Source organism: Palaemon carinicauda, chromosome 5, assembly GCF_036898095.1.
Source record: "Palaemon carinicauda isolate YSFRI2023 chromosome 5, ASM3689809v2, whole genome shotgun sequence".
NCBI classification, from domain to species: Eukaryota; Metazoa; Arthropoda; class Malacostraca; order Decapoda; family Palaemonidae; genus Palaemon; species Palaemon carinicauda.
The window spans coordinates 138339120-138355174 of NC_090729.1; the positions used below are offsets into that span (position 1 = coordinate 138339120).

Genomic DNA, 16055 nt, shown 5'->3' on the forward strand with positions numbered 1-16055 from the left:
AAAAACTTTATCATTATACTGATTCACAAAAAGGGAGACACAAAAGACCTGAAAAATTAATGCCCAAAAAGTTTACTATTTACAAAGATAGTATTAGGCCAAATAGAAAGACAGCTAGACTTTAATCAACCAAAAGAGCAGGCAGGCTTTAGAAGAGGATGTTCAACAACTGACCACATACATGTAATTAACCAGATAATGGAAAAATCAACAGAGTATGACAAACCACTATGTATGAGATTTATACATCATAAGAAAGCTTTTGATTTCGTCAAAACATCAGCAGTAATGAAAGCCCTTCAAAAGCAAAGAATATAAGAATCTTATGTTAGAACACTTGAAGATATCTATACAGGAAGTACAGCACTCCTAATACTACATATAGTGAGAAAATTCCAATTGAGAAAGTAGTTAGACAATGAAACTCCATCTCTCCTAAATCATTCACAGCATATGTAGAAGTAGTTTTTAAAAATTTAGAATAGGAAAATGTAGGGATTAATATTAATGGGGAATACCTTAACCTAAGATTTGCAGATGACTTAGTTGTGTTTAGTGAATCATGGGAGAAATTACAAAATATAATAGAAGTTCTGAGTAGAGAAAGCAGAAATGTAGGACTGAAAATGAATAGGAGTAAAACTAAGATGATTGGGGGGGGGGGTAGCCGACATCAAACAAATGAAACAAACAAAGGGGACCTCTACTCTCTACGTTCCTCCTAGCCTGACAAGGGACTCAACCGAGTTCAGCTGGTACTGCTAGGGTGCCACAGCCCACCCTCCCCCGTTATCCACAACAGATGAAGCTTCATAACGCTGATTCCCCCACTGCTGCTACCTCCGCGGTCATCTAAGGCACCGGAAGCAGCAGGGCCTACCAGAACTGCATCACAATCGCTCGCCATTCATTCCTATTTCTAGCACGCTCTCTTGCCTCTCTCACATCTATCCTCCTATCACCCAGAGCTTTCTTCACTCCATCCATCCACCCAAACCTTGGCCTTCCTCTTGTACTTCTCCCATCGACTCTTGCATTCATCACCTTCTTTAGCAGACAGCCATTTTCCATTCTCTCAACATGACCAAACCACCTCAACACATTCATATCCACTCTAGCTGCTAGCTCATTTCATACACAAGTTCTCACCCTTACCACTTCGTTCCTAACCCTATCTACTCGAGATACACCAGCCATACTCCATAGACACTTCATCTCAAACACATTCAATTCCCCACAACTCCGATCCATACATCACAGTTGGTACAATCACTTTCTCATATAGAACTCTCTTTACATTCATGCCCAACCCTCTATTTTTTACTACTCTCTTAACTGCCCCCAACACTTTGCACCCTTCATTCACTCTCTGACGTACATCTGCTTCCACTCCATTTGCTGCAACAACAGACCCCAAGTACTTGAACTGATCCATCTCCTCAAGTAACTCTCCATTAAACATGACATTCAACGTTGCACCCCCTTCCCTTCTCGCACATCTCATAACCTTACTCTTACCCACATTAACTCTCAACTTCTTTCTCTCACACACCCTTCCAAATTCTGTCACTAATCGGCCAAGCTTCTCTTCCGTGTCTACAAGCAGTACAGTATCATCCGCAAACAACAACTGATTTACCTCCCATTCATGGTCATTCTCGTTTACCAGTTTCAATCCTCGTCCAAGTACTCGAGCATTCACCTCTCTCACCACTCCATCAACATACAAGTTAAACAACCATGGCGACATCACACTTCCCTGTCTCAGCCCCACTCTCACCGGAAACCAATCACTCACTTCATTTCCTATCTTAACACATGCTTTACTACCTTTGTAGAAACTTTTCACTGCTTGCAACAGCCTTCCACCAACTCCATATAACCTCATCACATTCCACATTGCTTCACTATCACCTCTATCATGCGCTTTCTCCAGATCCATAAACACAACACACACCTTCTTACCTTTTGCTAAATATTTCTTGCATATCTGCCTAACTGTAAAAATATGATTCATACAACCCCTACCTCTTCTAAAACCACCCTGTACTTCTAAGATTGTATTCTCTGTTTTATCCTTAATCCTATTAATCAGTACTCTACCATACACTTTTCCAACTACACTCAACAAACTAATACCCCTTGAATTACAACACTTATGCACATCTCCCTTACCCTTATATGGTGGTACAATACATGTACAAACCCAATATACTGGTACCATTGACAACACAAAACACATATTAAACAATCTCACCAACCATTCAAGTACAGTCACACCCCCTTCCTTCAACATCTCAGCTCTCACACCATCCATACCAGATGCTTTTCTTACTCTCGTTTCATCTAGTGCTCTCATCTCCCATCACCGGCACCTCAACATCTGCAACAGCAATTATATCTGCCTCCCTATTATCCTCAACATTCAGTAAACTTTCAAAATATTCCGCCCACCTTTTCCTTGCCTCCTCTCTTTTTAACAACATTTCATTTCCATCTTTCACTGTCTCTTCAATTCTTGAACCAGCCTTCCTTACTCTCTTCAATTCTTTCCAAAACAAAGATAATGTTCAATGAAAATGCAGAGAGACAACAAATAAGATATTGTTAATGAATATACGTACTTAGGGCAGACAGTAAGCGTTTCCCCAGGACACGAGACGGAAATTAAAAGAAGGATAAACATGGGATGGAGATCATTTGGTAAACAAAATGTGATTATGAAAAGTAAAATGCCGCTTTCTCTGAAAGAAAAGTATTTAATGAGATGGTCCTACAAGTATTAACTTATGCATCAGAAACTCGGAGGCTTACTAAGGCCTTAGAACATGAGCTGGTTACAATTCAAAGAGCTATGGAAAGAATAAAGATGGGAATAACCCTAAGAGAAAATAAAAAAAAGAAAAAAAAACAGCAACGTGGATAACAGAGCAAACTAAAGGAGAGGGTATTCTAATAACTTGTAAGAAAAAGAAATAGACATGTGCACGACATATAATGAGAATGACAGACAGTAGATAGACATTATGAATAAAAGATTGGGTCCCAAGAGATTATAAAAGAAGTAAAGAATGGAAGAGAAGATGATGGACTGACGAATTACGGAAGTTTGTAGGCTTGGATTGGCACAGAAAAACCATGAACACACATGTTTCACACCTTTGTTCTGCAGTGGACAAGTAACGGCTGGTGATGATAATATATATATATATATATATATGTATATATATATGTATATATATATATATATATGTATATATATATATACATATATATATATATATATATATCTATATATATATCTATATATATATATATGTCAGCATATATATATATATATATATAAATATATATATATATATGTATATATATATATATATATACATGCGTGTATACAAATATGTACAGCATATATATATATATATATAATATATATATATATATATATATATAAATATATATATATATATATGCGTGTATACAAATATGTACAGCATATATATATATATATATATATGATGATTGTAGACGTGCTTATTTGGAGAAACAGGAGGCCTATCATCTTTGGAAGGGGAACAGATCAGATTTGACCTGGAACAACTATACTCAGCTTCGAGCTTTTGCTCAGAGAGTTTATGCCTCAACTGAAAAGGAGTACAATTTAACCATAAAAGAAACACTTTCTGGTACAACTCAGGAACATAAATGGTGGTCTACCCTTAAATCTGCACTCTTTGGCGTAGATGCAACAGTTCCTCGTTTACTTAAACCAGATGGCTCAGTCACTCACTGTCCAAAGGAAAAGGCAACCCTTTTGTCTGATGTTTTTGACAGTAAACAGAGTAATGAAAAACTTGAACTTCCTCATTCCTGTTTTCCTGAGGCTAAACTAACTAGTTTAGCTTTTCGATCTCGTGAGATTAAAGCTCTGTTGATGGACCTTGATGCTTATGGAGGTGTAGACCCAAATGGTATTTTTCCTTTGTTTTTTATAAAGACAGCAGATTTCTTAGCTCCAAAGTTATCTGTTATTTTGCGCAAGTTAGCAAGAAGAGGAGCTTTTAGCACTAGTTGGAGAATTGGTAATGTTACTCCTCTATGTAAATGTGTTTGTGGTAGCTCAAGTCCCACTGATTACCGCCCAATTTCCATAACTCCCATATTATCTAAAGTTTTTGAACGTCTTCTGGCAAAAAGTCTTAATAGGTTTGCTGAAGGTAATCATCTATTCCCTAGTTTGCAATTTGGTTTTCGTAAAGGCCTTGGAGCATGTGATGCCCTTCTTACAATCTCCAATGCTGTACAGAAATCCCTTGATTGTGGTCGGGAAGTTCGTATGATTGGCCTTGATTTTAGTGCTGCCTTTGACCGTGTTAATCATGAGGCCCTTGTTTTCAAAATGAAACAGTTGGGAGTGGGTGGGTTGTTTCTTAGCATTATTATTGATTTTTTAAGTAATAGATCTCAAAGAGTTGTTGTTGATGGGCACCATAGTGATTATAGGAATGTGATATCCGGTGTTCCACAGGGTAGTGTTCTAGGCCCATTACTTTTCATACTATATACACATGACATGTGGTTTGGCCTAGAAAACAAGCTTGTTGCATATGCAGATGATGCTACTCTCTTTGCATCAATTCCATCCCCTGAATGTAGATCTAGGGTTGGTGAATCCCTTAATAGAGATTTAGCTAGAATTAGTGCATGGTGCAAATCATGGGGTATGAAGTTGAATCCTAACAAAACTCAAAGTATGATTGTAAGTAGGTCAAGGACGGTGGCTCCTCAACATCCGGATCTCAGTATTGATAATGTTTCTTTAAATATGTATGACTCTTTCAAAATTTTAGGTGTGATTCTCGACAGTAAATTTACTTTTGAGAAACATATAAGGTCTGTGTCTTCTTCAATTGCACAAAAAATAGGCTTATTGAGAAAGTCTTTCAAGATTTTCGGTGATCAATCTATTCTGAAGAAGTGTTTTAATTCTTTCATTCTACCTTGTTTTGAGTATTGTTCTCCTGTTTGGTCTTCAGCTGCTGATTCTCATCTTAATTTGTTGGACAGAAACTTACGGTCTATTAAATTTCTTATTCCTGATCTAGATATTAATCTCTGGCACCGTCGTTCAATTAGTTCATTATGCATGTTGCATAAGATTTTTCATAACTCTGACCATCCTTTACATTCAGATCTCCCTGGACAATTCTATCCTGTTCGTAATACTAGGCAGGCAGTTAATTCTAATAGCCAGGCCTTCTCCATCACGAGACTCAATACTACGCAGTACTCTAGAAGTTTTATTCCAGCTGTTACCAAGTTGTGGAATGATCTTCCTAATCGGGTGGTTGAATCAGTAGAACTTCAAAAGTTCAAAGTTGGAGCAAATGCTTTTTTGTTGACCAGGCGGACATGAGTCTTTTTGTAGTTTATTTATGACATATTTGTTTTTGATGCTGTTAATAGTTTATATATGACATGTCTGTTTTGACGTTGTTACTGTTTTGAGAATGATTTATTGTTAATTTGTTCTCTTCATTTATTTATTTCCTTATTTCTTTTCCTCACTGGGCTATTTTTCCCTGTTGGAGCCCCTGGGCTTATAGCGTCTTGCTTTTCCAACTAGGGTTGTAGCTTGGATAGTAATAATATATATATATATATATATATATGGTACTTGGGCATGTTACTCTGCTTTTACAATGAATAGACCTTGGTCTAGTGGTGTCCAAAATCGAAGATAGTTACTCTTCGGAATGAATGTCCTGCAGATAGTTTTCAGGATAACAACAGAAATGCATTTATTTTTCTCCATTTATATACATATATATACATATATATATATATATATATATATACTGTATATATATATATAAATATGTATATATATACATATATATATATACTGTATATATATATATATATATATATGTATATATATATATACAGTATATATATATATATATACATATACACATACATACTGTATATATACATATAATATATGCGTGTATACAAATATGTCAGCATATATATATATATATATATATGTATATATATATATATATATATATGGTACTTGGGCATGTTACTCTGCTTTTACAATGAATAGACCTTGGTCTAGTGGTGTCCAAAATCGAAGATATTTACTCTTCGGAATGAATGTCCTGCAGATAGTTTTCAGGATAACAACAGAAATGCATTTATTTTTCTCCATTTGTTGTTTGGTGTCGACACGTGCTTCGGATCACTTTGCGACCCTTCTTCAGGATTACATCGAGTTTTGAAATTACACTTTATTATAGAAGTTATGATGATGAAAATTTCATACAGAACTATTTGGATATTCGGAAAAGCATTCAACAAAAATTGATAAATGTAAACTTCAGATCCTTTGAAATGTAAATACGAAAATTTAAGATAATTTTCAAATCATCATTATCATCATCATCACCATCTTCTACGCCTATTAGCGCAAAAGGCTTTGGTTAGATATCGCCAGTCGTCTCTATCTTAAGCTTTTAATTCAATACTTCCCCATCCACCATCTCCTACTCCGCGCTTCATAGTCCTCACCCATGTAGGTTTGGGCCTCCCAACGCTTCTAGTGGCTTGTGGAGCCCAGCAGAACGTTTGGTGAACTAATTTTTTTGGGGAGTGTGAAGAACATGCCCAAAACATCTCCATCAACCCATCATCATGATCTCATCCAAATATGGTACACGGCTAATCTCTCTTATAGTTTCATTGCTGTTCCTGCCCTGCCATTTAACTCCCAATATCCTTCTGATGGATTTTTTCTTAAATCTACTAAATCTATTGGAGACTGTTTCATTGTCATACCATGCCTCATGTCCATAGAGTAACACCGATCTCACTAAAGTGATATATAGTCTGATTTTTATATGTAATTTCAGGCATTTTGATTTCCAAATTTGACTTAGCATAGCCATTGTCTGATTTGCTTTTTTTTCAATCTTTCACCAAACTCTAATTCTAAAGACCCTGTATTGGAGATCATAGTTCCTAAATACTTAAATGATTCTACCTCATTAATCCTTTCTCCTTCCAATGATATTGTATCTTCCATTGCATACTCCGTTCTCATCATCTCTGTCTTTCTTCTATTTATCTTCAGCTCAACCTCGTCTGATCTTTCATGCATTCTGATAAGCAAGCATTGAAAATCCTATGGTGTTCTTCTAACAAGGACAGCATCATCAGCATACTCTAGGTCTGCTAAATTCCTATCACCAATCCAGTTTAATCCTTCTCCACCATCTCTGATTGTTTAAAGCATTATAAAATCCATGAGGAGAATAAACAACATAGGTGACAACACATTCCCTTGGATTACTCCGCTGTTCACTGGAAATTCATTTGATAAGACTCCATTAATATTAACTTTGCACTTGCTATGATCATGAACAGGCTTAATCAAATTTACATATTTAGGAGGAATTCAATAATAACGCAGGACTCTCCATAAAATTGGCCATTGCACACTGTCAAAGGATTTTTTATGGTCCATAAATGCCATCAAAAGTGGATTTCTATAATTTACGCATTACTCCACATGTCCCTAAATGAAAATTTTCGAAATCCTGCCTGTTCATCTCTCAGCTTTTCATCAACCTTTCTCTCCAATCTTTTTAGCATAAGCATACTATATATTTTCATAACAACTGACGTAAGTGTTATGCCTCTGTAATTATTGCAATTAGCCAGGTCTCCCTTTTTTGGCCATTTTCACCAACACTCCTAATTCCCATTCATCAGGTTTTACCTCTTCATGCCACATTCTACAAAATGATCTTGTAAGTACTCTGGGAGTCACTTCATTTCCGCCCAGTATTACATCGGCATTTATTCCATTGTATCCAGGGGTTTTCCATCTTTTTAGTGTTTTGAGGATAGCTTCAACTTCAAACACACTGAATTCATTCATGGGCACATCAAGGTCTTCATCAGCTTCAGGTCTAAAAATCAAATTATTCCGTTCATATCGCCTATCCATAGCCTCACTAAAGTGTTCAATCTAACGTTGCCTTTCTTCATCCTCTGTTGGTTTAACAGATCCATCTCTTTATTCCATGGGTATATGCTTCTTCTTTGCCCCCATAGAGATTTCATAAATAATTCTAGGAGCAATTCTTACACCATAGCCACTTCCTGAATTCATAGCTTTGTCAGCCTCATCTACTTTACTGTCTAAATATTCTCTCAAATCATTCCTAGTCATTTCTTTTGACTTCACTATCAATGCTGGAATACTTAGCATGCTCTACCTTGTAATTTGGATTACTTTCTCGAAAACGTTCAATAATCAATTTCTGTTTTTGTTTCCTTTTTATAGTATCCCAAGTATCAAATGATATTCATAGCTTTCTCCTTGTAACTGCGTGTCCCAAGACTTCACTACCAACTGACTGATATATATTCTTAATATCACACAATTTTTCCATAATTTTCTGCTCTTTGTCTCTTTAAGTCACTAAAACTGTAAATTGATTCCTGCATTTAATTGCAAATGTTTCTCTGTGCTCTTCTTCTAGAAGTTTAGTTGTATCAAACCAACATATTCTATCTATCTTTGTTGGGTGATTTCAGTTTTAATTTCAATGTGGCAATGAGGAGCCGGTGATCACTACCAATATTCATACCTCTATAGCTTCTTACATTTCTTAGAGTCCTCATTCTCTCTTTATTAATGGCAGTGTGATCTATTTGATTTTTGTTATTGCCACACGGTGAATTCCATGTATACATGTGGATATTCTTGTGTTGAAAAAGAGTACCTGCAATGACAAGATTGCTTGCTGAACAAAAGATTATGAAATGTGCTCCATTTTCATTTGCAACTTCGCCAAAACCCTCAACACAGATCCCATTCTCTCTCCCTAGATTATTCCTTCTAACTTTACCATTGAAGTCGCCAATCACAGTTTTCATATCTCTCTTTGGAATCGCATCTATTACACTCTGCAGTTCTAAATAGTATGCATCTTTCCTTCCATTTCCAGGGAATCATTTGTTGGGGCATAGAAAACTATAATACTCATGTTTCTCTATTTTCATTTGAACTTTGCTAGTAACAATCTAGTTACAGCTCTCCACTCGGTTAATGCCTTTCCTGCTTTTGGTGTCATCATCATCCATACTACTTCTCTTCCCACTCCATCTGATCTTCTTGAGTAGATATATATATTGCCTTGTATTAAAGTTTCCTTACCAATTCTCTTACAATGTGTTTCACTTAGGGCCAAGATATCCAAACTATATTTCATAAATTCACTCTCCAATTGCTGTAAATTCCCAATCTGATTTATGGTTATAACATTCCAATTACCTATTTTCAATTTTTCTTCAGTATTTATAAACCGGTAGATTCTTAGCACCTCGCTACGCCCGGGACTGGGGGCCATTCTTTCATCCTCTCTTTCCATGACTGACAAAATCCATAGGGGATTCATTGACTATATACATCAAAGGATAGCCAGTTCCTTGTGACGTGCAGTGCCTATCTAACTAAGGCAAGTGACCCCTGCTGGTCCATGCTAATTCTAGTAAGATCAACTCCCAGGCATCAGGAGTAAAACCTGAAGAGACAGTTTGTCCATTTTCTTAAACCCCATCCGTCACCCTGCTGCCACCGACTTCATCGAGATTTAGGGGGGCATTTCCTCCACACACAAAGCTCTAATTTCTCCACAAAGTTGTTGATCCACTTATAAGGGTATAACAATTGGCAAACAAGAATTGCTATGATTTTTCAAAACGCTGTAGAAGGGTTCATGAAGCTCCCTATTCCATTCTTTGCAGCCAGACTAACGTCTGTTCATCAGGAACGCCATCTCTTGTTCAAAGCAGACCGAATTGTAAAGCTTGCTCGCTCCCGCAGAGATTTGGTATGTGATCTGCATTGATCTCGGACTCAATTCCATTTGGAGCGCATCTTTCCTTATGACAAATTGTGGTCTCGAGGCTTCTGCACTTTCTCAGCAATGATACAGTTTATGAACTCCTATTCAGGCCATTTTTCCTCTTTCTCCAATGCGGTGCAAGCTTCCAAGGTTGCAAAGGGGTTGATGCAGGGCTCTCAAACATATATACTTGTGTATATACATATACATGTGTATGTATATATGATTATGTGTATATACAGTATATATATATGTAGATATATATATATATATATATATGCATGCATATATAATCATGTACATATATATGTTCAAATCTAATCATATTCACATGTGTATATATATATTAAATCATATACACATACATATATAAATATATATATATACACATATATATATATGTATATATATAATGAATAGACAATGTCTCAATAGCGTCCAAAAATCGAAGACGGCTTCTCCTCGGGCAGATCATCCTGCAGATAGTTTTCAAGATAACGGAAAGATACTTTTACTTTTCTCCATTTATTGTTTGGTGTCGACACGTGTTTCGGATCACTTCGCGGCCCTTCTTTAGAACTATATTGAGTTTTAGAACTACACTTTATTATAATGGTTATGGTGGCGAAAATTTGATAAAAAATATTTGGAAAATTTTGAAAGAAGTAAGGTATCCTAAAATTTCCTAACCCTCATGTTCATACATATCAGCATATTACCTATGAACAGAAACAAAGGGAAAACCCAACATGCTATATGTGTGATACAGATGATAATCATTTTGCATGTGAAACTAAGAAATTAATGACCTGTTATGGGACAGACATGCTTAGTTTCGCATAAATTCTGTCAACAAAAATGCAAAGGAACATATCGTGATAATAAATGGTAAACCAATGGTCATGCAAGTTGAAACAGCATCTGATGTATTAATTATGTCTGGAAAAAAACAACTAAAAACATTCATAATTTGTTCGTAGAAGGTACTAATAGTTTTGAGAGGTTATAATGGCTTTGATATTCAGATAATAGGGTCATCAAACGTAGAAGTACGGTAAAAAGAACAGAAGTTAGATAGAATGCCATTAACAGTAGTTAAAGGTAAAGGACAAACCTCGCGTGGTGTAAATTGGTTACAGCATCTTAAATTAGATTGGCCAAGAATGTTGAAGGTTACAGTTAAACAAGATGGGCACAAGAATGAAGTTTATTCGGATGATATTTTATCAGAGTTTAAGGAAGCATTTCAAGATAGGGTAGGTACAGTAAAAAATGCAAAGGCTATTATATTGTTCAAACCAAATGGTACTCCTAGATTTTTTGCTCCAAGACCAGTACTTTATGCAATGAAATTGCGGTTGAAACAGAAATCAGGAAAGTAGAAATTGAAGGATCATGGGAAAAGGTCACATATTCAGAATAGACTGCACACTTATCATATTTCCTATTGTGAAGAAAAATGGTCAGGTTAGGTTACGTGGAGGTTACAAGGTAACACTGAATCCACAGCTTCAGGTAGCTCAACGTCCATTGCCAAATCCTAACGACATATTTGCCACTATGTCAGTATGTACTTTATTTTCAAATTTGGATCTTAGACAAGCATTTCAACAGCTTTCCATGGATGGAAATTCACAAGAACTATTTATAGTGAATACATACTTAGGTTTGTATAAACCAAAGAGATTACCTTATAGAATAGCAAGCAGTCCAGCTGTATGGCAACAAACTATGGATAAGATTTTTCCAGGAATACAAGGAGTATTCATTTCCATATATGATAATTTAGTCGATGGTAAAGATAAAAGAGAACATAAAGAAAGATTACAGAGTTCTGCAGAAGTTGAAGGAACATAATATTAACATAAATCAGAATAATGTATTTTAGGGGTTGATTCAGGGTAATACTTAGGTTTTATAATCAATGGCAAAGATATTCACAAGACTAAGGAGAAAGTTAAAGAAGTACAACTAACAAAGGCATAAAAAATGTTAAGGAATTACAATAATTTTTAGGTTTAGTAACATTTTATGATAATTTCAGAATTTATCTACAATTGCACATCCGGTGTATAACTTGCTGAATAAGGGTGTAGAGTGGAACTGGACAACAGATTGTCAGGAATATTTTGAAAGAATCAAACAAGAAATAACATCACCTACATTTCTGGTATATTATCAAATAGAATTACCAGTTAAATTCATATGTGACGCATCGAACATCGGTGCAGTAATATCTCATGTAATGCCAGTTGGAACAGAAAAACTAACTGCATTTGCTTCTAGAGTATTGAACAAGGCAGAAAGGAGATACTTTGAAATAGAAAAAGATAGTTTAGCATTAGTGTATGGAGTTAAGAAATTTCATATGAATCTTTATAAAAGGAAAAGTTCACACTTGTTACAGGTCATAAACTTTCAATGGCAATATCGTGTCCAAAAGCAAGTTTACCTACTTTAGTAGCTGTAAGACTACAAAGCTGGCAATTAGATTAGCTGCATATCATTATGATATAGAATACCGTCCTACATCAAAGATGGGTAATGCAGATGCTTTACCTAGATTTCCAGTAGATAAAGTGCTAGAAGGGTATGATGACAGCATGTTATTAGTATTAGTTTATGATGTACTCATTAGAGCAAAGGATATTGCACACAATACCCAGGACGACCCATTACTCAGTAAGGTTTTAGAGTTTAAAGACTTACGTGGAAAGGAAGAAAATTGTAAACAATATAAGGATATTTGGAATGAATTTTGAGTAACACAATGCTGTATCATGAAAGGTTTACCAGTAGTTATTCATAGTTCACTGAGGAATAAGATTTTGTCAGAAATGCATGCTAATCACCAAGGCCTTGTCAAATCAAAGTCTATTGCAAGGATTTTAGTTTGGCGACCAGGAATAAATATATATATTAAATAGTTTCTTAAGAAATTCATGAATTATGTTATGCAAGAGAACGATCCTCATTTTGCAAGTATGCAACCGTGGGAGTTACCCAGGTATCCATGGCAAAGACTACAAATAGATTTTTTTCTACATACGGTATTCCAGAAAGAATTGTAACAGACAATGGGCCACAGTTTACCTCACGAGAGTTTAAAGACTTTTGTAATGTAAATGGTATTAAGCATACATTTTCAGCAACGTATCATCTTTCCATTAACAGCGAAGCTGAAAGATTTGTTCAAACATTTAAGCATAACATGAAGTGTAGAAAGGCAAATGTAAATAACATATTTTTTCATGTATCAAAGTTTTTATTGTCATATAGGAAAGGTGTGACACCATCAAATTGGGTGTAATTTACATTGGTTGTATCCAAGTTTGCAAAATGATTTAGAGGAAAAAGGGCACAAACAAGTAAAAAATCTTCCAAAAGTAGGACATTTTTCCTTTTTATCTAAAATCATAGTAAAATCTTACAATACTCTAGAGAAGTGGGTACCAGGAGAGATTGTAAGAGATAGGAAACTTAGATTATGATGTTCAAGTTGGTGGAAATATTATAAAACGACATGTTGGTTAATCAAAGCCGTTAAATAAAAATCCAGTAGATCATTCAAATGTTAGAGATGGAAAATTTCCAGTAGTTAGATCAAATTAATCAAATATTAACCAAAAGGCTCAAATATCAAATGTAGATTCAGAATCTGTTCATGTCCCTGTAAAGGATGACGTTATAGTACTTCCCAATAGGATGAATAGAGGGAAGCTATCTGAGAGATTAGATTTGTAAAGTTTTGTACAATGTCAAGTTAAGGGGGAGGAGACTGTTATGTATTGCATGTGATTTGTACTGTGATACCTCAAGTGCTACGCGTATTAAAAGTAATGGTGCTTAGTATTGCATTGATTGAAAATTCTTTAATGTTAATTATAAGTATAGTAACCTATGTTATGAAGGTTTAAATACTGGAAAAGTTACCGCAAGGATAGGATGTGATTTTCCTACTTTTGTATTGCAGTAGGATCCAGTGTTTTAAGAGTAATGCTCTTTTGTTACTTTCGTATTTTTTGTACAAGAGCTTGTTTACAATTATGCCAGTCGAGAGTCATGAGCCACGCAGAACTGAAAGTTGTACAACTTGCTAACAGCAGAAGCAGTAGTTAGATTTGCTGTATTCATTTTTGCAAAGTCAATTAAAAGAGAGAGGGACTGTTAGAGATAGGAAATTTACATTATGATGTTCAAGTTGGTGCAAATATTGTAAAATGTCATGTTGATCAATTATAGTCATTAAATAAGTATTCAGTAGATCATGCAGATGTTAAAGATAAAAAAAAAATAGAAATAGTTACATCAAATGAATCGAATGTTAACCAAGATGTTCAAACATCAAATGTAGTTTCAGAATCTGTTCATATACTGGTTTGGGATGAAGTTAAGAGTACTTCCAAATAGGATGCATAGAAGGAAACCACCTGGGAGATTAAATTTGTAAAGTTTTGTACAATGTCAAGTTAAGGGGGAGGAGACTTATGTATTATGTATAATTTGTACTTTAATAAAATAAGCTCTAGATGTATTAAAAGTAATGTTGCATCAGATTTCATTAATATATTTTTTTCGATTTTAGTTATAAGTGTTGTAGGGTATGTTATAAAGCAGTGAATTGTGTATAAATTACCTCACAGATAGAATATGATTCTTCTTATTTTGTTCAGCATATGAGATCACAATCTTTTATTGTGATGCTTATCTGTTATTTTGTATCATGTATTGTCTACGACCCAAAATTACGTCAGTCCTACTCGAGGCTCAGAGAGAGCAAGGACTTACTTTCTTTAAGTATTAGTCAACGATGTAAAATTACAAATAAATTGTATTGTTTCAATACAAGAAAGTATTATTTCAACCAGAGTCAGCCAATTTTGTTTGAAATGCTTCAACCAAACGAGGTGTTAAGAACTTTGTATGATCACTGTTTTGTTACTCGGTCTAATTACTAAGCCTAACCTTTTACGAAACTTGTTGTTAACCAAATTGAAGTTGCACTAGGCCATTAAATCGAAAACAACTGCATAATTTAGACCAGTGCTCTTCCTGTAGAAGTCTATAAGCGTCTTCTGTGTTTCTTTAATAGTATACAATACTTATGAGATTTCTCACGATTTAGCACAGGCAAGTGTGGATTGAGATTAAATTATGTGATTATGTAATATGTTCAGTGAAACCTGCTTGATATTGCTTCACATGAAATAAGAGATGATTTTGACCTTTTTTTTTTGTATAACTCTTACTTTCAAAACTACTTTAGTCCTAGACCTAAAAGAACCTCCAGTTAGAGCATTTCAGATAATTGATTTTCTGAATTTGTAAAACAACAAACCTTACCCCAACCAGTAATGTATAAAAGGCACATACTAAGAAATGGAAATAAATAATCAAACAATAAAATCTACTAAATATTGGAACATACCATATATAACTGGTACTAACTTGTTTAGCAGTATAAGTGATGTTCCATTGTCTGGACGAATGAATGCAACATATGTAAGTCCTTCTGTTGATCTTTTTAAAGTAAGTGAGGACTCCACATCCAAACGTTGGCTGCCTTCTGGTAAAGCTTTTGTGAAGTGAGCAAGAGCATAGTACATAGGTTGCTTGTAGAACTCCTCTTCTTTCTGTTAAGATATGTAGTTTTGAAATCTTGTGAAAAATCATATTAGTTATAATACCTAATTTGTGACTGGGGAAAAAAAAGGAGATATTGAATTAAATTTCAAAAACTTTATTAAAATTTATTGAAGGATTAATATCTTATTAGTTTTACAGGTATTTACCGGTCTATGAGTTTTAAATCTGGAAAAAATAACTATTTTCAATAATTGCACTTAATCAAAGATTTTTGGATAGGATAAGTTTCAGTGCATCCTCCTTATTAGTGCGATAGAAGATTGGCGATGGTGGTTGACATAATTCTGATTGCTCAGAGTAAACCATTGCTGATTATACACACACACACATATACTGTGTGTATATATATATATATATATATATATATAAATATGCATATATACATTGTTATATAATAGTGATATAAGAAACAACTTCACCAATAGAAATAATGAAATGCCTGAAACGGTACCAAAGGTTACAAGAGAGGTAAATAAAGCATCAAAA

The 16055-nt window shown here is 34.8% G+C and overlaps 1 long non-coding RNA gene across 1 annotated transcript in view; it reads right to left on the bottom strand.

The window, feature by feature from the left end:
* LOC137641509 (uncharacterized) overlaps nucleotides 1-15552 on the bottom strand; it is a 31985-nt gene extending 16433 nt beyond the window's left edge. Inside the window, exon 1 of the long non-coding RNA XR_011044537.1 lies at nucleotides 15372-15552. This is a non-coding gene — a long non-coding RNA (uncharacterized lncRNA). The remainder of the gene's footprint in view (nucleotides 1-15371) is intronic.
* Nucleotides 15553-16055: the final 503 nt, after the last annotated feature.